This window comes from Falco rusticolus, chromosome 2 (genome assembly GCF_015220075.1).
Source record: "Falco rusticolus isolate bFalRus1 chromosome 2, bFalRus1.pri, whole genome shotgun sequence".
Classification (NCBI taxonomy): Eukaryota; Metazoa; Chordata; class Aves; order Falconiformes; family Falconidae; genus Falco; species Falco rusticolus.
In genome coordinates this window covers 101,435,131-101,457,993 of record NC_051188.1, presented here as the reverse complement: position 1 = coordinate 101,457,993, position 22,863 = coordinate 101,435,131, and positions in this window count along the sequence as shown.

Below are 22,863 nucleotides of genomic sequence, written 5' to 3'. Positions count from 1 at the left end.
GAAACCTGACTTTTATCAGAGAAAAACCCAAACCAGGTCTAAAAAGTTCTTGCAATGTGCTTTCTGAAATTCAGAAAGGCAAATTAATAAAAAATTAATTAAAAAACACCATCTGTCAAAATCCTAAAATAAAACCTTTTCATATTAGTCTTTAAATTAAACGACTGGGAAAAAAAGGTTACCAAAAAAACCCCAAGCAATTTTAGACGAAAGTGTCCAGCTTCTCCAGAATTCTTTAATGATTTTTCCTATACAAGCTGAAGGCCAAAAATTCATACATTCACTCCACCTCACCTTTGCTCATGAGTTTCAAGTTAGCTTGAAGTGAGAAAAGGAGGCAACCTGGAAATTGTCTGCCACCTGGAGTACTACCCTCCAAATTCTATCTCATTTTTTATGTTCAAATTAAATCTTAATCTTTATGATTTATTTGAACTTAATTTCCTTGTTCTTACCCAAAACCTACAATAGTGTTCATGACTTTTTTGCCTTTTTGAAGCTAGAGATGCAAATTTTGCATTAATATGTTATTTGCAGAGACCACTGTAATTTAAAACCTGTCTTGAGTTGTTACAGGATTCTCACCATCATCACGGACTTCAGAAATCCCATCCAGTCTCTATATAAATATTAACGCTGGTAGTAGAATGCTTGATCTTAACCACCTGCCCCTGCATGTTTTATCTGCTCTGTCACATCTGTGCCAAAAATCTTCACTTGAGTTCAGTCAAATTGGCCCTAGCGTTCAACACAATTTAAGCACCTTTATGTATATTGAACAATGCAAACTCATTTCTCCCTACAGCTTTTCTGCTCATTTCAACAGCAAAAAAAACTTTGCTCTGAAATTTTCACAATTCTAGCCTTGCCCAAGGGTGCCATAGATAGGCTTACACTTTGGAGGACTTCTATAGTTTACAGAAATGCTGCACATCTGCATATAAAATAAAATTAGAAAGTCTGGTGTTTAAAATTATAGCTTTCTATGCTTAGTTTCTATGCTTATTTCAGATTATTATGTGCTCAGTGAAGGTGATCACCTGAAATTATGCAAAAGAGTCTCTAATTTATGTATTTCCCTACTACAGAAAAAACTACTGTGTGACAATAAAAGAACGTCTAATATCAAAAAACCCAAATATTTCAGATCCAGTTAGATGTCCACTTTATAAATATAAACATTTGGACCAAAAAACTAGGGAAAAAAGACAGCAAATCAAAAGTCACCAAAACTACTACACGGTTCCTAGTTTACTCTATAGAAGTTTTTCCTCTAAAACTTACTGGTTATGCAACAAACCACTGTTTAAACAAAAATAGTTCATTTTTACTGTTAGTTCAGTTCACTATTAAAAGAAAACCTAATCAAAACCAGGCTGACTTCTCATTTAATTTCTACCCAGAAAAGGATTTAAGATTAGGAAGATACTAACCACATTGCTTATCAAGGCTTTTGTCCTAAAACCTAACCCAATAAAAACAGAAAAGATTTAATGATATTCATCCTAATTTTGCTTGGCTAGGGTATAGTGGCAAATGGAATAGTGTCCTATAGGGATGTATAGAAGTTCCACATATTTGACATGGGGCTACCTTGAATAATGTTTTCCAGGCCTCTAGAACTGAGACCAGCAGATTTTAACTTTTCTGCATAAGAGGTAGCAACTGGTGAAGAATGACATTAGTCTGTGGGGACTCCAGTAAGTCTCAGGGAAAGGGGACAAGTTTTCAAGCACATCTGTAAGGTTATGATAGCATCCCAGTAGGGTGTACAGGCTGCAAATGCTAATATTTCATAATGGAATAGGAGCTGATGCAATTTCAGGGGGCTGGGAATGAAATAGGTTTCAAGTGGTAATGTGCCAAATGCCCCCTGGGGCGCATCACTGAAGTTCATGGAATTTTGTGGTTTTCCTTGCAGTTTGCTTTTAAATGAGAGTAAATTAGAACTGTGGCTCCTCTGAAGAAATTTGGCGTTACAAGATATGCAATGAAAGTTATATTATGTACTTTAAGCTCCCTATGGTGGGTAGGCTTTTAATTTTTGATAACTAGGCTCGATCATTAGCATGCCACTGAGTATTTTTATTGGGCACGTCTCTGCAGTTCTTCTGAAATAGCATGTGTGTGTAGATTTTTATTAGAAAAGTAATAGAGAGAAGCGGTTGAATAATTGTCCTTCAAATACGCTGAAGATATTACATGGTCCCACACACTCATCCAAGACAAGAATGGTCCTATGGTTACAGCATTAGTTTGGGATCTTGGAATTGTCCCATGAACTTCTTGTGCGGCTGTGAAGAAACCATTGACACTCTGGGCTCTCATTCCCATCAGTAAAGTAGGAATAATACTTCCTTCTCCCACCTGTTCCATTTTGACTATCCATGTGCTTCCAAAGAATACAGGCCAAAAATATTCAGGTTTCTTGGTAGCCAGTACCATTTCAATGTACAGAAATATCCCTGTGCTGCACTGGCAACGGCAGAGGAAGGAGAATGAAGTATCAGGATTTCCAGGGGGAGGAACTAATACAGACAGGAACCAGCAACTTGAACCTCAAAAATCTGCAAGTCAAATTTTCAGTTTTGCAGTATGTTCGATTTCTCACAAGTTGGTCATAAATATAACTCCTTGTTTGCATGCTGGTGGTATGTTTAGCACCAGCCTGGGAACACTTTCAGGAGTCCACTCCTGAAAGCAAGGCCTGTGGGTTCAGAGCCACAGAAAGACAGGAGAACAGACCAGAGTCAGGGTTTGAATGACAGGATAAGTTCTATAAGATTGTTTTTCATTTCCATATGCTGTTGAGTTTTCTGCTGCTGAATGGGAAGAAAAGCTGAAGTGATGAAATAATATGGGACAAGCCACTCTCTCAGTATTTCTGGCCTGACCAGAACCCAAAAGGACCAAAATAGTCAATTTTTTTCCAGGTTTGTGACTCTGCAAATTCGGCATACAAGATGTGTGTAAGCGGCAGGGTCCAAGTTCTGAGAAGTGCTAAGCACATACAAATCCCACTCAATCTAATGGGAGTTACAGGTGTCCCCAGCAATGGCAACAGTGAAGATATCAGTAAAAGTAAGGGTTGTAGCTCAGGATCTCATCCAAATCAGACTGAATCTCTAAATTCTTCACAACAGTCATGTTGCTAAGTGAAACTCTAACTTTTCCTGTGCTTTTGTATCCTCTAGTAAGAAATTATGTTTCCTAGCAACAAAACTGGCAATTCAGTGAACAAATTATCCTCTCTTCCACATTTCAGTGCTCTGGAAAGCACTGCAAGTTCAGCACTGAACTTTGCCACAACACCTACTAAAACCTATGGAAACACTGCCACTGACTTCACAGAGGGTTAGATTAAGTCATGCAAATTTTTATGGTCTAGATCCTGAGCTGTTGAAAATTCACATCTCTTTATTAACAGTAACACCAATCAAGTACCTGGCCTTCTGTGGCACATTGATTTCTCATCTTATGTCCTACACATCCTCAAGTTAACAGAATTTGCCAGCTGGGACCACTATTTTCAGAATGGGCATTTTGCCTCAATACACTACATGTTAAGAACAACTTCTTGAGTGTTAATCACAAATTACTTTCAGAAAAAGTACCTTTGCCTTGAGCTACTATTTCTCTGCAGACAATAAGGAGCTCTGTTCTTTCCCTTCTTTTCACTATTTCATACTTGAGACGTATACAGGTCTGTCATACAGAATTTCATCGATATATGTATAGACATTTCTATTTCATATAGGAAAAAAAAAGTCAAATACGCATTATTACAGTCAGCAAGAATTTACCAAATCATTCCATGATGCTGTGCATGACGGTACAATAGAACTGGAAATTACTCACATTCACAGAGACAAGCAGGAGTTGCAACACTTGATGTGTTGCAGACGTCTCCCTTAAATAACTGATAAGCTATTCACTGTACACAATATTTTGGCTTTTTCTTTGGGACAAGTGGACCTCAAAGCATCCAGAGATTTGGATCAGCTTCTGCAGGCATCCATAATCTGAAGGATGTGGTTTTGTGCATTTTATTTAATTGTTTTTACTGCCTGGCTGAACAGTCTTGGTGAAGGATTTGGCCTAGGAGGAGGATAGTGTTTTTCATAATTTCCCAGTGTTTGCTCATTTCTAACATGTTAGCACAGGAAGGACTACAATACTGCAAGAAATATAATCTTAGCAGCATTTTCAACACATCCCAATTCATTAGGATTTTCTCAAACCCAGCAAATACTAATATTGAATAATGAATAAAATGTAATGGTACATAATGTTCAAATAATCTGTTAATGCTATGTAGTTTGCGTTTCCACTTTTAGGCTTTGTTCTAATTCATTTTTTCATCACAAAAGCCCTGAGACTTCTCGATACTTTGTAAAAATCTGTGTGCCGTGATAAACAAAATACATTATTTCCATTATTCATAGGTGTATTGCTCTCAATTGTGACAGATTCAGAACAGTATAGGTAAATATAATATAAATATAAAAATATAAAATAGCGATGTGGAACCTGGGGATAAGACTAGGCCTTAAAGTAAAGCAGTGAAAAGGAACATGCACAAATTGAATTGCATAATCTTCAGAAAATACTCTGAAGAGCAGATAGTGTTTTTTCTTTCATGTTTATGAAGGAAACTGGATTTTATTTAAATATTATTAAAATTTTATTCAAATATAATTAGTGCTCCTGGGATAACACCAGAAGAAAGTTAGAACAAGGGGCAACCAAGCTATACCTAGTTCTATATATATTAGCCAAGGTAAGTAAAAATGTTCATGAGTAAGTTGTATACTGTACTTTAGGTGCTGTTAAGATCAAGTATCCACACAAACTAAAGAGGATTTTGTGTATTACTTCAATTTTAAGGACTTTAGAAAAGCTTAGAAAACTAAAAAGTATTTGCAGTCTAGGGCACGAACCCCGATCATCCAAGTGAGGTTCAAGACAGATCTTACCATTAAAATTATAGTAATCATTCCAATGTCAAAATTCATGTCTGCACACAAGTCAAGCTAAGCGTGATAAGATTAGAAACATTTTCATATTAATGTGAAGACAGACTGTATAACTAGAGGACATTTATAAAGCCCAGCTGGAACAATGGTTTCTTAAACACAATAGTATTAAAATAAATCAAAACAAATAAAACTATGGCAAAGTAAAGTTGCCACTTTTGCTGAAAAAGGAAGTATGCATACATCAGTGTTATATAAAAATTAAGTAAGTTGTCTTTGATGTGTTAACAAGAAAACTAAACAAGCTGGTGGATAGTCTCCAAATAACATCATTATTGGATTTTTTTTTTAGATGACTGAATTACTTCCCAAAAAGAACAAAGATGGGTCCTCTGGGAGAAGAGACCTGAAAGCCAGAAATAATCACTCTTTACACATCCTATTGTTAGATGATGCCCAAGGTTAAGAGTTTTGGAGGACTAAGGACAAAGACCATTTAGACCATTTCCCTCATATGACTTCATATGAATAGCAACAGGACTGTGGTTTAAGCAGGCAAAAAATATACTCTAGTTCTGTGACTTTTAATTGTCTACGCTACGGGACTACTGTCCTTCATTCTTCATTTAAAAATCCAGGTTTTAAGATAACACACTGGATTAGGACAAATTTCTCCTTTGTGTTCTACCCATCATCAGTCACTAATGCATCAGACTAATGCAACAGGGTGGGAGTGCACTTCACTGGCCTTAACATAGGTCACAGAGCAACCTTAGGTGGTAAAACTGCTGCACACCTCCTCAGGTGCCTTCTCCAGCTCTTGTCTATTAGTGGCTGCCACAAACTATCTAGCTGAAGACTCCAAAACCCACAAGTACTTGCCCTACTTCCAGTACTTCAGTGGTGGCTTTCTCCTTGGAGGACGTATCAAACCCTGCTCTGTAAACCCCACAGCCTCCACTTCTACAACCTTCAGACTTCTCTTGCCTGCAGCAGCTGGTCCCTGGCCTCCAGCCCCACCACCTGCAGCCTGCAAGGTTGACCAGGAGACCAGGTAGAGCCAGACCAACTGTCCTATTTTACAGTTGACAGCTCTTATGGGGTGAGGGCGAACAGAAGGGGCTTAGATGGGCCTAATAAAAATAAAGTTAATGATTTCAGATAATATTTTCTTAACTGTAAATGGTGGGTTCTTTCTCATGTGTCAGATATTTATTTCTCCCTCCTCATCTCAGCTTCCACCATGAGGTAGCACCAATGAGTAGCTCCACAGACAGGAACTGCATGGGGCAGAAGACTGGCCAGCTGTCTGCACATCCAAAGGCAAGTAAAGTGGCTACCTTGCCATGGAACTCCACATTAACTGACCAGGTTTAATACTTCTAAGATAGCCTAAGGAATTATTAATCCTGGTTAGTTAATTTTTCATGCACATCTCTGACCTTTACATAAAACTCTGACGATCTCATAGGTGCAAGACTAGACTTCTCACACTGGCCAGCACCAAAGGTGTCTTATTTGGTCAGAAGGCAGCTTTGGTGAGTATGATGTCCCCCCTGAGCACATACGTGAAAAATGACAATGGTGACAATAGCACCAACAGCACCAGCAGCAACAGCGACACCAAGAGCAGAAGCAGCAAGGAACACGGAACCATAGGAATATGAAACAGCAGCTATTGGTATCTAACAGGCTGTGGCTTCCTTTTAAAGAAAGTCAGGCTTGGACATGTATCACCTGTGGTATAACTGTGGTGTAAGCATAGTACACATCAGTGGTTCGGTGTTCTCAAAAATGTTGGGTTTTTTTTCCTGGGAATTCCCTTGTATCCGTATCTGGAGTCTTGCAGATGGCACTCAGTGGCTCCCCTGGTAAGCTCAATGCAGTTTCCCTCCCACTTAGAGGTTTTCCAGCAAATAAGCTTTCTACAAATGTGCAGTGCACCTGAGACTGGCAGCTGGTGTAAACCTCACTGCCACTGAAGACAGGATATGGACCAGTGGCACTGGACCATAATGTATCCCAACAAATCAGTTCCTGGTCCTTCACCCTTTGCAACACACCAGTGGGCAATATAAGTGCACCTACTGAGCATTAGAGAACTCTGTAGGGCTGTAAAGGACAGTGAGATAGTTACTGAGTAAGGGTTTGCTTTGGAGGCATGTGAAATGCACAAGTGGCTAGGCTCTCCTGGGAGCTGCTCAGTGAGTGACAGCAGTAGAGGAGAGTCTTTATTCAGTGAGTGGTGTGCAGATCAGGTTTTATGCTCAGGCATTTTATACCAACTCGGTGGTCTGTCCCATCTCCTACTTCAAGATTCCTGACTGGTGCTACTAAAGGGTAATGTTACAAGCATGCCTATTCATTCCTCCGTATCTTTTCAAGGTTTTTTTTATTCTGTGAGTTAGAAACACAAATTAATGCTGGAATGTCATGTTATGCTTGAATCAATCGTTATTATTTCCTGATAGACTGATTGGAAAGATTACCATTGTCTTCAGACTTTCTAAAAGTAATACTAAAAGAATTCAGAAAATCCAAGTATACAGTTCTCCAACAGAGTACATTCAGTAACTCCAAATGACTCAAATGATTTGGAAGGCAAATATAAAAAGGAAATAAGCATGAATGAAGCAAGGTCCCTAAAAAAAAACCAAAAACACATACTGTTTTTTAAACTTAAACACATAGTGATTAAGATCATCATCAGATTCAAGTGTGTCACATGTTATAGAAAGGAAGGATCAAACAATTAAGGGTGCAGTCTGATTCTACACCTGTTTACATCTCAGATTTTAAGGTTGGTACTTCTTCCACTGATGGGAAGCCTTGCTGTTATCTAACTGTGCCTGGACACTCTAAAAATTTTATTGACATCACTAATAAATTTCTTCATCATTCCTGATTTTAAACAACCAGAACTGGTATTCCCACCTGAAAATTCAGTATCATCTTTGCTATGCCCAAGTTCAGTTTGTAGCTTGTTTCCATTTTTTCTTACTTAGTCAAAATAGAAAATGAAATAAATAAAATTCTTCCATTTGAGCTCTAGGCCAATCACAAACGTCATAATCAAAATGCAGACAATGTGCAGTGCCCTGGAAACATCATTCTTTCACAAACAGAAAAGATAAGCATGTTCACTAAGGTCATGTATATACTGTTAACATCTGACACTGACTTAAGCCTGCAATTTGTTTTATTTCTGTTTTTCAGAAGTTCCATCTACAGAGACTATCCTACTGATACATTCTAGGTAGAAAAAGTCCTAACAAGTCATTCAAATGGCTGTGCCTTGATTGCATTTCCTGTTTTGCAATAAAAAATGTTATAAAATAACTTTACTTTTCATGGATGGGTGCTATCACTTTACAGTATAGAGTGCCAAACAGTTTATTTAAAAAGGCATTGTATGCAACTAATTATCAGGCAGGAATGCAAGGTTAGGGGAAAAGGTGTCGGAAAGCAATGAGTACAGAAAAGGCAGCATTTAGTTTGAAAGAAAAATTAACGCACCAAAGATCTGATTCTGCAAGTGTAGTGCTAGGTATCTTAAACTTGCCACTAATTTAAGAACAATGGAGTATTTAATTTCATTTGGAAACTCTGTGATTAAATATGTGGAAAAAAATCCTTGATTTATGAGTATGTTCAATATAAAAAGAGCAAAACTAAAACTCTGAACCATCACAGATATTTATGTGTATAAAAAGGATACTTGCATAACCCATGTCTTCATACATTTCCTATCTGCTGTATATGCCACTGTCATTATAACAATGTTCAACCATTTTACTCAAAAATTTAATTAAAATTTGTAATAAAAGGCATAGTTTTTTCTGTTCAGAAAAATGCTGAGAACTGCAGAGGAGAAAATGAGAATTTATCTTGCTATGAAATTCCTCCTAGCCTTATTTTATATAATCAAGTCAAAAGCATGATATCCATTATCAAGTAAAAAAAAAAAAAGTTAATTTCACTCAAAAAGACACTTGATTTATAAATCCATTGTGATTCATAGTTATTTAAAATATTTCAGAAAATGTCTATAAAAACAAGCCCTAACCCTAACAAGCTTAACTACCATTAAAAAGTATCTATAAATCTTTTCAAATCGTATTAAAGATTCATTAAGCCTCTTTAAACTTTCTGTGAAGTCTTGCAAACTTTCAGTTTTTGTTCAGTACACTATTTCAAAGCTATACAGTCTCTGTTGTGAATTTACAATATAACAAAAATGGCAACAACAACAACAAAACCAAATTCTTAAGGCCTTATTACGTTTTTACCCTTTCCTCCAAGCTCCATTTATTGGTTTACTTCCTTTTCTCAACTACAATCACGATATTCTAAAGGGAAGGTTTTACACAGGTTTGCTGTGAGTAATTTTTATACATATGGTTTCTACTTCAATATATTAGATTTTCAAGTCTGTAATGCCAAAGAAAGCAAATGCCAAGAAATTGCACATTATTTGCAAAAAAAACCCCAAACACTTACCATGCTATCTGATTATTCCTTTACAACAATGTATGACCAAATGAGACGTTAAACTCTGTATGAAATGCCATCTGCACAGAGTACAGACTAACAATTTAAGGCCTCGGTACTGCCAGTCAACACACAGAGACAGCACTGCTCTGTTGATGTCCACACAAAGTTCTATTGAATGTCAGTGAACCTCCTTGCATGATTCCACTTGCTCAGCAGTCTGTAGGATTAGGGTTTGGCGAGGCTACTTCGGAGGCACTGATGACTTTCAGGGATACCATCTTGCAATGAGGTCCCTGTAAGCAAAGCTCACCAATCACAAAGTCAGCATCTATGCTGTATTCATCACAGGATCTTGGAGTCAGGCTGGATATTAGCAGAAAATACCAAAATGACTGTGGTTATTTGTTGTTTTGTTGTTGGTTTTGGTTTGGGTTTGGTTTTTTTTTTTTTTTTTGGGGGGGGGGAAGGCAATCTTCTTATAAATGAATTACAAAAGAAAAACTAAACCACAAAATCAACATTATTAAATCCTGCAGAACTATCAAGCAGGACATTTAAAAATCACATTCAAATTAATTAAACCAATCTTATTTGCATTTCTTTTATGTTCACCATTAAATGTTTATAATTGGCTAGCAACAAAAGGAATAAGGGGAATTAGGTGACATACACTGTTTTTCTTTTGGTGACTTTCTCATGAACCTAAATTGCCAGAATAACTGTGCTCAAAATAACAAAAAATTATTTCTGTGGTCATCTCAAGATCATCTGCAGTATTTTAATATGGCTAAAGCTGTATACCCTTGCTTACTTCTAAATATAGCATATTGTTTTGCTGTTAAAAATAGGCTTCTTTATTAATCACGTACTCAGTACAATGGCGACACGCTGTCTGTTCTTGCACACATAAATGTCGTGTCTTCTAGCAACCAGCAGACTTGGGAAGAAAATAAACCTGAGGTAACTATTTACAGTGATTTGCGGTAAGCACTTCATGGTTCTTGTTTATTTCCATGTCAGGAAGAATGTTACGTCTGCTTCAGATACAAAGGGATTCCTCAGATATGATAAAACTTCAGCACTGAAATAATGTGCCACTTGTAATACAATGTACAATTGGAAAATACTGCCAAAACTCTCTATAGTCAGTGGAATTATGCCAATTCACAATTGTTAGGGATATAGTCCCAGTGGTGTAAAATGCTACATGATAAAACAAGATGCAATATTGTTGATTAACTCTTTCTTGCTGTATGGATAAAACCCAGTAACATTTTCCAGAAGTTTTCATCCACTTTTCCCTAGAAGCAGTGTATTGCTCAAAGCACTACTTTTAAGGATGGCCTTTCCTTTAGCCATAAACAATTTCAGATAGGCAGGAGAAACCCATGCTAGAGTCAATAGAAGTACTCAGAGCCATGATCAGAACTGGTATCTTTATGCAAGGTTTGATTTTATATTTATGTAAAATAATGTGAAAATATTATGACCCTAAAACAAAAATTTAAAAGGGCAATGAACAAACTTAGCAATAAAAAATAATCTTCCTTCAACTTTTACTTCACAGAAATAAATAACATTTAAAATAGAATTAGCCTGGAAACATTATCTTTTGGCAATAAAATTAGATGGTAAGCCAGAAACTTAATGCAGTAACAGGGAAGATGTCCTTTGTATTTCACAGTCCACACTACCCACGCTACAGCATGTGCCATTCAGTATAAAAAAATAGGTGATGGCAAGTATTTGAGGGAAGTAAACAGTCAGTCCAAGCCCAGTAATCTAACATGTAATAACATTTGCCTGCAGGTCAGGAACACTTAACTATAACTGATGTGCTGAGAGAAAGCAAACCAAGATCATTCTTTGAGATTTCCACCAGAGACCATCCAGATTTGACGTCATCTCAAGATACGTTTGTCCAACAGAACAGCCATTTTGCTCTAACCTACGTAGACAGTTAGCATTATTTTAAACACAATGTCACTAGCAGATATTAAACCAGTGAATCTGCCTCCACTTAGCATGTGCAAAAGAAAAATTATGTGGAGAGAATCCAGGGATTGTAAGCTTCTAAAACCTTTTTACTTTTATTACCAATCATTAATCTGAGAGATGTCACCCAACAAGTTGTTTATTTAGCTCTTGATCTTTAGATAAGTGTCACCATGATGATTTTTAATTTCTCTTTGGCTAGTGTTGTTTATCGAGTTACTGAAGTAAATGTTTTTATGACTTTTAGGCCTAACAATTCTTTGCCCTGCCAGCAATTATACTTGCGTAAAAATGCCTGCAGGACTGGAACCTAGGGGATTTAGCCCTTATTCTTTCCCACGTAGGCAAAGCCCCAGACCAAATCAGTTTATCTCCACAGAAATGTATGCTTTAAGCGGATCATTTTTGATCAGGTTTTTAGTGCCTAGTGCTAAGTTATATGCAAATACTTGAGTTTACCCTTAAAGCAATGACACATAAAAAACTTAAATGAAATATAAGAAAACATGTTAAACATAGGTATGCACAAAGAAATACATACCAATATCATGGACACATACATAAAAAAATGGTTTGCTAGTACAGTGCTTTATGAAAAATTTAATCTAATAGTGCTATGTGTACAATGTATAAACTGAAAGGCGAGTATCATTGATCCATTAAAGGACATTTTTTAGGTAAGTAATAGAGTAGGGAATTAATTCTGCAGATTTTGATTGCACCCTTCAGTGATTCTATTGGCAAACCTCAAAAATAGGATTCCTGCCACATGTGCTGATGAGATTTTAATACCAATAAGTTTTATATTCAGTTAGCATAAAGCAATGCAGTTTACCATCAAAGATCACCTCGTGATTAGAGATTAAAATACATTTTTTGCTGTGCTCTATGTCCTGGTACACAGAAATCAGCCACTACATTTTGCTGTTATTAAAGTGCTCTTCTCTTTCCTAGTGAGGGACCAGGTAGGTCATTATTTAAGCTGGAAAGGTATCACCTAACCATTTTTTTCAGTTTATGCAGCAGGCAGGATGCGAAAATGCTCTGAAGGGCAGCAGTTTGGAGGTGAGGGATTAAGGGGGTAATTGTTACTGCAGCCTACTGGAACTGATGGGTTTGGTGCTGCTCTGTGGCAGTTCCAGCCTCCCTTTATGCCAGGGCCTATTCAAACAACAGAAAGAAAAGATAGTGACAGCCACAAAGTGCCTGGATTTTCCCATATGAGCCAGGACCTCCTGCCAGGGGACTGCAGAGGAAAGAAGGGGGAGGAAGCTGGAAGAGGGACGAGGATAAATACATGGTAAATATTCTCTTACTGGCATCACTTTTGGAGTCCTGGGACATATGCTGGACTATCGAAGTGATAGGCAAAATCTTGAGATATAGAGAGTTGCTCCCACATCAGGGGGAAAAGACTGCTCACAACTGTGTGGGAGTAGGGAACACTGCACCTCAGTAATAGACAGCATTCCTGTGGGACAGAGGTGCCCCAGCAGCTCCCAGGTCCAGGAACTGCAGCTGGACAAAATCCTCAGTTTCCCTAACTAACCCCAATTTAATACCAATGCTCTGACACAAAGGTAAATCCATGCCACTGAAACTTTGCCTGTTTAATGCATACCTGCATGGGTGTACAGGCAGGACCACATTCTCCACACGGCCAGCCAGTACTACGTCACCATCCTAGAGCACTTGCAACTTTATGAAAGGGAAGAAGTGCAGTATTTCTTCATTTGTAGCAAGAAGACAACTTTTTGGTGTTCATTTTTCATGAGGAGACCCTTTGACAATCATGACAGAGTGACCAATCAGTGGTCAAGCAACTCCTACAGAGCCACACAGACCTAGAGACATCACCACGCACACCCTGGTGCTGCCTCTGCTAGTTCTTCCCTCCATCCCGCCATAAAGGGTGTTCCGCTTTTATGCCACCACTAATTGCTTAGTTTTCCCATGGTCAAGCAGGTGTAAGAACAAGAGGGTATACGTACAGGGAAGGAGTGCCGGACACTGTTAGGATAAGGAAGGGACAAATGTTTTATTTGCTCAGAATCTATGAACCTTACTTCTTCAATGATTTCCCCACAAATCCCAAGTTTATTCAAAATGCACACTGGCCAACAGCAACCCCCCTAACCAGACGTGGTTGTTCTTAATAAGTGGGAACTGTGACTCTGCCCTTCAGTTCAGTCTCACACATGCATGCCCCTCTGCCCTTGACACAGGTGATAAGAGCCTATTCCGTACCTTTAATGATACATTTCCTGCTTTTTGCTCTAGTCTATCTGTCCTTGCTGCTGGGTTTTCACCAAAACACTTAAGAAATGTATAGATGTCTTTTACACACAAGTACTGTGGGGGTTTTATGGGCTAGTAGCAAATTTATCTCAGGCAGAGTTCTTTGTATCCACACATGGCAATAAAAGGTTACTGATACTTGACCAGTTTGCAGCGATGAAATGTGAATTGCTGGATGAAAGGACTTTTTGTCTCCAAAGACAACATACTAGAGTAATTCTGAGAGCTGCTCTGCAGAGCTTCATGTAACGACTCAGGAGGACAATGTTCCTAATGAATTTAGGCTTAATCCTGCGAGTTCTCTTTGACATAAATACTCCCACAGATCTTTGAAAGGAAAGGAAATAGGGGTCACAGAAACAGGATGTTCTCATTAAGCACTCGAGATCTCTCCCATCTCACCCATGCTGAACAGAGAGTTAATCTAATAGCAGTCTTGTTTGCATTATGTGAATCCAGTCCCCTCACATGGGCCCCAAACATGCAAAATTTGCAATCAGCTGTATTGGCTAATCTTGCTAACAGGCGTACCACAGTTAGACACGGGAGTCACCTCAATGTTTGTTAGCAAGTATAGTCAAGTTCTGGCCTCTCATTTTCAGCATGTAGTAATTAGGCCACACAAGCAAGTGGCAGGGCCAACTAGCCTACATGGCAAGGTATCCTAGTATCTCTACTCAGGGAATTAGTTTTGCCTTGTGTCAAACATTATTGCATGGAATTGCTATGTTACTTTGCCTTAGACATTGAACCCAAACTCTCTGTATCTAACCAGCAGTTTTTCATGGTTCCTATCTATTGTGAACTGGGTTTCAGAAACAGAAAGTCCACATCTCCCTCAACAGACAACAGTTTGAGCCACGTCTGAATTAGATAGCATGGAATAAGAAATCAATGCTATGTAGGTGTAAGAGACTCTAAAATCTGTGAGCATTATCTGACTAATAATCAGTGGTCATGAAAGCATTACTTTGCATGCTGATATTAGTACCATTGCTTTGATATGTGTGGTCATGAAAGCATCACTTTGCATGCTAATATTACTACCATTGCTTTGATATGGTGCACATATCAAAGCAATGGTAGTAATGTGAGGCACCAGCAGAGAAGAAACACTGCTGTTGCTAGGACAAAGGCAATCCTGCACACACTAAGAACCAGAAAGAAAGTGAACACAAAACTGGATGAAAGAGTAAAGGAGGGGTTTTTTTCTTTTGCTAACCTGTCAGAGTAACAAAACTGTTCATGTTAGGAGAAGGAAAACTGTAACAGAGTACACATAAGAGAAAAAAACAAATGTGTGGGGTTGTAGTTGCTGCTGAATGGTTTATTCCTCTGGATCAGCACCAATATATGGAAGAGAACTAGGGCCACAGCAAAGAGCAGTGGGAATTCCCCCAAGATTATCAGCAAGATAGAAGCTATTAATTATAACTTGAAATAAAATGTGTGGACCCATAAATGCAAAAATCCAGACAGAAGTCTATGAACACAGTGTAAAAGGCCAACCCATTCTGATGCTATTATTCAAATGACACCCTAGAGCTGGAGTGAGGCACAGCTCAGCATGAGTGTGGGTGGGCAAAGCTGACCCAGAGACAACTGGCAATGGTAGGCATATTTAAAATTACTTTCTCGTGTTCTAAAGCACTTCAGAGTAATATCTATATGATCATGACACAGGGATAGCTATAACACTCACTAACGCTTCAAAGCAAGCTGCATGTTCTGGACTTCCTGCTGAAATCCCAGAGAATTGAACATACTGGCTCTGTGTTAGATCACACTGGTCCTTTTTGGCTTAACACTGTGTGCTTTAGGCACAGGAAAATGAACAAGAAAGCATACGTTATCGCACCTGAACAGTATATTAGGTTTGCCCTGAAGTGAAAGCAACGCACAGCTTGCTGCTTGGATGACGTTGGCACTTTAGTTTTTATTCTCTCATTGCTGAATACCACCTAAGACAGAAAAATAGTCTTGTTTCTTAGTATAGCGCATCCTATGCCAGGCTATTTTCACTTCTATTTTTCATGACTTAGAGGGGAAGAAAAAACAGAAAGACAGAGAGGCAGACAGAGGAAAGGTTTCTTTTTCATTAAAAGTTCAGAAAATGTTTTCCCAATCCAGGCAGATTATGCTGGTAGCTGAGAAGCTGAAGAATAGCCTATCATTAAGATATTTTTTTCCCCCACTTTTTCATCCCTTTACTAGCTGAGAGATAGCATGCCCCTGCAGGGCCTCACATCTGACTCTGACGAAAGCTGAGCAGCCTTCTGAGCCACAAGATGAGATAAAGCTGCAGCTATGAACAGCAGGGCAGAAGCTCTGGCATCTTTCCCTCCCACAAACCTCCACTAAAGGTCAAGCAAACTACTCAGGCCTGCTATTACAGGGATGAAAGAAGAACAGTTTTGCACTGTAGAAGATACATGCAAATAAATAAATAAAACAGGAGAGACAACTGAGGCTCCTTGATTCCAGTTAGCAAAACACAAAAGGACAACTTTCAAGCCAGATCCATTTCTGGAATGCTTTTCAACCTTCTGACCTCAAAGACTTATAGTCTAGGAAAGGACAGTTTGTTAGACATTGCCTGAAATCAGTGACTATACAGGCTTTATACAGCATTAAGTTCATTCACCTCCCTTTGTTCCCCTCCAACATGCCCAGGTACTTTACTGGGTAGCAGTGTTGCAAGATCTGTCAACAAAGTTCATGGCATTCCTGAGTTTAACAGAGTCTATAGTGCATCTCAACAAATACCAGACAAAAAAGAAAACCCTGACTTAGCTTTTGAAATCATTACCAATAATAGAAAGTAGAAATTAGGAAAGACAAAACCTGGTAAACAGACAAGTTTGAAAACAGTAAAGTTAGAACTTGTGGCATCTTCTGAACTGAAGCGTATTACTAGGAATTCGTAGGGCAGAGAGTTGATACTGCTTTTTAAAATATTCATATGGTTCCATTTGGAAAACTATAAAGATTAAATTAAGATATGGAAAGAAAACCATACTAACTTGCATTTTTTCCAGTTTAAAATAAGTATTAAAGATTGCTTTTTTTTCCCCCTCCACCAACAGAGAGCTACAATACAGTCAAGAGGAGACAGAAGTTGCTAACTGCTTTCTAAGACCCTCTTGAACTGCAGGACCATTAACTGTCTTTTAATTAGAAAGATGTACTAAAGCACAAGGAAGCATAGCAGCTTGATAGCTATTGTTCTTCTCCAAAGTAGATATGACAGGATAATTTAAAAGAGCACGCTGATATCTCAGTACTCCTCAAGTCCAATCAGCTGTGACACAGGCACTATGGCAGACAGACCGACCCACCTGGCCGAAAGTTATTTTCTGCCTACAATGAACATCAGAAGATGCAAGGAGGATACCCCCAGCTCTCTGGGAGCAACCGTTGCAGTTCCTGTGCTCTCCTCTCTCCAAGTGATCTCAGAGGCAGTTTCTCCCACTAAGTGTGGACTTCCTTAGACATAGTCTGTACTTCTACCCAGGAATTTTAACTAAGCAGAAATTAAGCACCCTGAGCTTTTGTCTACATTGTCCAATAAGGCAAATCCTTATATCCCCACAGCAGCACATGCAGAGCAGCTCTAGTGCACATGTAGGGCCTCTGAGTCCACGCACACGCACAGTAAATGTGACACGACCTTGACACATTGGATGTATTGCCCATGCTTCTATGCACATGCAGAGTTATAGTAAGACCAATGCAGTATGCTAAGAACTACAAAGATATTGCACACTTGCGTACAAATCCCATTTAGGAAATCCAAGGGGAAAACCCAGCCAACCAAACAAAAATCCCAAATGTAGGTTGCTCTATTAAAGGCAACCCTAAGATGCCATAATTTTTGTTACCCTACATGATCCAATCCATAGCACCTCTAAATCCATTTTACCCATTCTAGTATTGCCATGTCATGCTGCCCCACATTCAGTGCCATGTATCGGGTACTGTCAGGAAGGTCATCTCTCACAGCTCAGATGACAGCTGAACTCCCTCGCCCAATGTGGTCAGAGACAATAAGGCCAGGTACCTGATAGACTGAGAAAAGTATAAGATAAACTGGCTCAGCTCAATTTAAAAAACATCTGAGAGAAGTTTACAGGTTAAAGGACACAGCTAAAATACATGCCAAAGACTATGAGGTCTGTTGGCTGAAGATAGGCATCTTGGAGTTGAAGTTTTAAGTTAAAAAAAACCACCCTTGCTTGGTGGGACAGACACCACCTTTGCAGTGAGAACCGAGGACCAGAGAAGCACTCACAGAAACTTCTCCTTTTGCAGGTTCTATCCACAATGCAGAGAGAGAAGAAGCTCAAGCCCCTTTGTGGTTTCTTGCAGGTCAACTGGGCTAACAGTGCACTGCATGCAGAATTCTGGCATTTTTTCCAATAAGATCACTCCTGACTGCACAGGTTTGTAACTATTAACTTCAGCAACTGGTGTTAAGATGCAAATAATGCTTTGCATAATCTCGCTTATTTGTTCCAGAAGAACCGTGTAGCAATATCTGTGCCCAAATTTCCCATGTCCATTTCCTCTAGGTGGCAGATGCTCACGTCTTCTACTGCCTTACTTCTACTTAACACAGATAGCAGGTCAGCCCTTGCCTCCTCACTTCCCACCAGTCCTTCCTTCCCACTCACAGCTATTAGTGTCCTTCCGCATCACATACATCGAAACACTTTGAAACCCAGCTGGGATCCCCACAGAAAAGTAAACACATGTGGCCAGTGGCTGCCACCCCCTCTAGAGGTCTGATGTCCTAGGTACTAATTTCTGAAGTGAAACAATCTCCACATAAGCTCGTTCTGTTCTACTTTGCATTCGCTATGTAAGATAAGTGTATACACACTGCGCAGTCCCATGTTAAGAGTCACCACTATGTAAACAGTTAAACCACCTTCACAGGCTTGGGCATTGAGGTGCTGTCCTTCTCAAACAAGTCCCTGTTGCCATAAACGCTGTCTCTGTAAAGATCTCATTGGAATTTAGCGAGATTTCTAACTGACCTGGGGATATGCCTTATAAGGGTCTTTTTGCAAGATCAGGACCTCTTCTGTCAGTTTACACTTACCCCTGAGTGTGTAGGAAGGAGCCCATCTTTCATAATCCAGCTCATTACATGACATTTTAGCCTATCCAATAACCCAAAGTGCTCTTTTCAGCAGGAAATACTTTATAAGGTCCACATCCTGCCATCAGCCTAGGCATTGATCTCCCACTTGAAAACAGTAGAGAGGTCTGTGTAAAATATCACTGGCAGGATATGGGTAATCACTGATCTGTTTCTGGCTAGAAGCAGGAGTAAAAATATGCTGTTTTTCTCATATTTAGCAGTTATTTGGTCTGAACTCATTATTTACCTGTATGTTTTTAAGGGTATTTGAAAAGACTTGTTTTCTTCAAATCCCTAAAGGGGAAGAGATCCACGCCAAGTCTACCCACACATAATTATATATTTCTACAGCAGAACTGTCTCAAAAAAAAAAAAAAAAAGCTCCTTTATTCAATGTAGGGATGGAGAAAAATCTATCTCCTTGCCAAATCCAGGAACCCAGAAAAATAAAAATAATTTTTGCTAACTTAATTTATAAAAAAATGTTGCCATATATAAGAATTCTGCATTCATTTACCAACTGACAATCACAATAAGCAAAACTACAGTATTGTTTCCTGAAGCCTGAGCCTCTAGTAGCAAATAAATTGTAATAGAAATGCTGATAGGATAGTGTATAATGTTAATAAGGCTTTTATGTGAATATATTTCTCTAAAGGCTCTTAGGTTATCCCTGTCAGGTGTTTATTGGTTTGTGTGAAATCACTCTGTGAAAATACTTGAAGCGGCTCAAAGAGAAGAGAGGAGCATCTAATCACAGCATGTGATCTACATTTTTCAAAAATATTTCGATACCCCTTACAGTCAGAAAAGGCAAAATAGGAGAGAAAGGGAGGATCTCCCAAATCCTAATTTCAAGTCTATGGTACCAAATTATGATGTGGTTTTAAGCTGTACTTATCACTGCTTATCATGAGCTTAACAGCATTAAAGGGATGTGTGGAGCTGGAGGAGTGAGGAAATTTCTCCTGTTCCCTTTCTGAAGGCATATGCTTACTTGGGAATGTCACCTTTCATTTTAAAAAGTTTCTAAAAATCAGAATTGCAGAAAACTCTTGTATGTCTTCAGTACAAAGAAGGAAAATTAAAGACATCCACATGTTAAAAAAAATAAAAGTTTTTTTACTACAAGAAAGTAAAGGAGGGAATAGCTGACAGATGTTTACAGGACTGAGGTTACTGGGATCTATACTCAGTTCTCTCCATCTGAAAAATAATCCTTATGAAAGCAGGATACACAAAGGTGACAGTAGAAAACATGAGGGAAGGTGCTAATTGAAGGAAGTCTTACTCCTGTATTCAAGAAGAGAATCATAGAATCATAGAATCACTTAGGTCAGAAAAAGACTTTTAAGATCACCAAGTCCAACTGTAAAAGAGAAACAGTGATTTGTTCTCTTCTGCCTTTCCTTGCCCTTCTGCAGAAAATGGCCCACGCTAGCACAGATAGACATTACACTGGAGGGAGATCACATATCTGACACAAGGAAAAGCATGACACCTGACAAGGCATATTGCCTTAAAGTTGGCACCAAATCATTTGGCAGACCAAGATGACAAAAGCAGTGCAGCTCATCCAAAGAAACGGATTTGTTAAAAAAAAAAAAAAAAGAAAGTATAATTTCCTTATCCAAATTCACCAGACTCACAAAATACCCAACAGTTCATCAAAAATAGTTGCATAAGCATAAGCCAGCCAAGAAAATCAACCTCTTACTGTATATGCATTATAACTTTTACTCAAGCAAACGTAACTCAGATACAAAACCCCCTATGTATCTCTTAGCATACAGTTACCTTCCTGAAAAAGGCAGAATAAAGCCTGTGGGAAATGGAGAAGGAGAGACAGAAACACTTATGTCACTTCACCATCTTGTGCTTCATATTAGAGTCCAAATACTAAATTCACATGACTTTCCACACACCTTTATTTTTGTATGTTGGACTATTTCAGTGGTTCACCCAAGTTAGTTTCAGTGAACTGAACTGGTTCAGTAAACTGAACCGGTTCACCCAAGTTAGGAAGAGACCAAGCTGCATGGCTGGAAACAGGGGATGACAGACAGGTACATCACTTTCAGTGACAGCAATGCACTAGATCTGCTCATCTCATCTGATTGAAATGCCACTTATTCTCTCACAGTGCAAAATCGATTGGATTGGCAGGGACCATCTTCCTAAACCACTGTGGCTCTGTACGAGTGTATCTGTGCATTTCCTATGTAACTGGAGGGGTCTTGAGCAGCCCCAAAGTCATTAAATTAACATCTATGGTTAGAAAATCTGGCCTATTTGGATTTCTCTCACCTTGCAGCCCTGCTAGAAGAGACACTTTTTTAATCAGACAGATGGAACAAACACTTAAAAAAGTGACGGCATTTTGATCTCTCACAGGTTTATTGTATGGAGGCTGCAACTCATGTTTACCTAGCAAACAGATGTGTCAGTTCAAGACATCTATACCTTCTACCAAAGTTTCTTGTCCCTGTAGAAGACCTGGCAGAAGAACACGTCCCCAGTAATGCAGCCATTGTCACTCTGCCAGTTGACACAAAATGCCTGATTTCCACTGGAGAGGGAAAAGCCTAAGTTTTCTTCTGCTTTCTCTATTGCGAGAGTGAATACTGGGGAGTGGAGACATCTGCCTGAATTCACTCAGAAGTCACTGAGCTGGTGGCTGGGCAGGCTGAAGCAGGATAAAGATAAATGTAGTACTCGACCTTGCACAACCAGTGCACAGAATCGTTTGCGTGTGACTACACAGGCATACACAACTAATGTCTTACACATGGTGTATGGCTTTTGTCTGCCCTCTAAAGCTTAGCATAATATTGTTCTTTCCCATTTACTGAAGGAGATATTGCAAGTCTCACAGATTTGAGATAAGGGCCATATTCTGGTTATTAATATTCCAGGCTCCATTCCCAAAACTCTTGTGGTTTGCAAGAAAGAACTTTGACCCCAAGCACCTCTGGCTCAAGTCTGAGCCTCGCAGGCCTACCACTGCCCTGAAAACAATCTGCAAAACCATGACCACCTTCCTTTGTCCATTTGCTTGAAGCAGGATAATCCCAGCCTGCTATGCAAACTCCCAGGTTTTGCTTTGGTGTTTTGAATTAACTGACTTTCAAATCCAAGTCATCAAAAATGGGCTTTTCAGCTGATTAAATTTTACAATGCTAAAAAACAACAACAACAAAACCACGACAAACACAACAACACAGTTTCCTTGGTTTATTTTGGAAAACACACTGAAGTCACTGTTGGGATAAAATTACCATCTGAGGTATAAGTTACACACAAAAAGGAGCCAACACTGTGATTTGGAGTAAACAAACTGGTTAGTTAATGCAAGAACTGCCATGGACCCTTCAATTCAACCTAAAAGACTCCTTATCTCTGACAAATTGTCCTGAAGCACCAGGCTTCAGAAAAGCTTACTTTATTTCTGGTTTACGTTTTGATGATGTATGAGCCTCAATGTATGGAAGTTTCTGACCCACTCCTGCTTCCCTGAGCTCTCTTCCTCACAGCTCAACATTTTAATGTTTTTCTTTTGTGTGGGCTCACCAGTGCCTGGGGCAGTCATTTGACTGATTTAAGGCAAAATCAGGAGTGGAAAAAGCAGCCCCATCCTTCTTTTGTACTGGTACCAATACTCATGCCACCATGCAATGAAAATGGTTTGGATTAATTTTTTTTTATTATTATTATTTGGTGGGTTATAGTGTTTTTGAACATGAGAAAGAGTGGCCCCACCTCTAGGTAGAACGTATAAAAGAAATAAACCTACAGTTAATCAGATTTAAACAAATCCTGATTTAAACAGATGGCAATCACTATGAACTACATCCAGTTTTTTGTTTCCTTACAGAAGTATTTGGAGTATGTGAAAATACCAGGCATGTGAGATTAAAGATAAACCTGCATAGTCAGACACATTAGGCTGAAGGC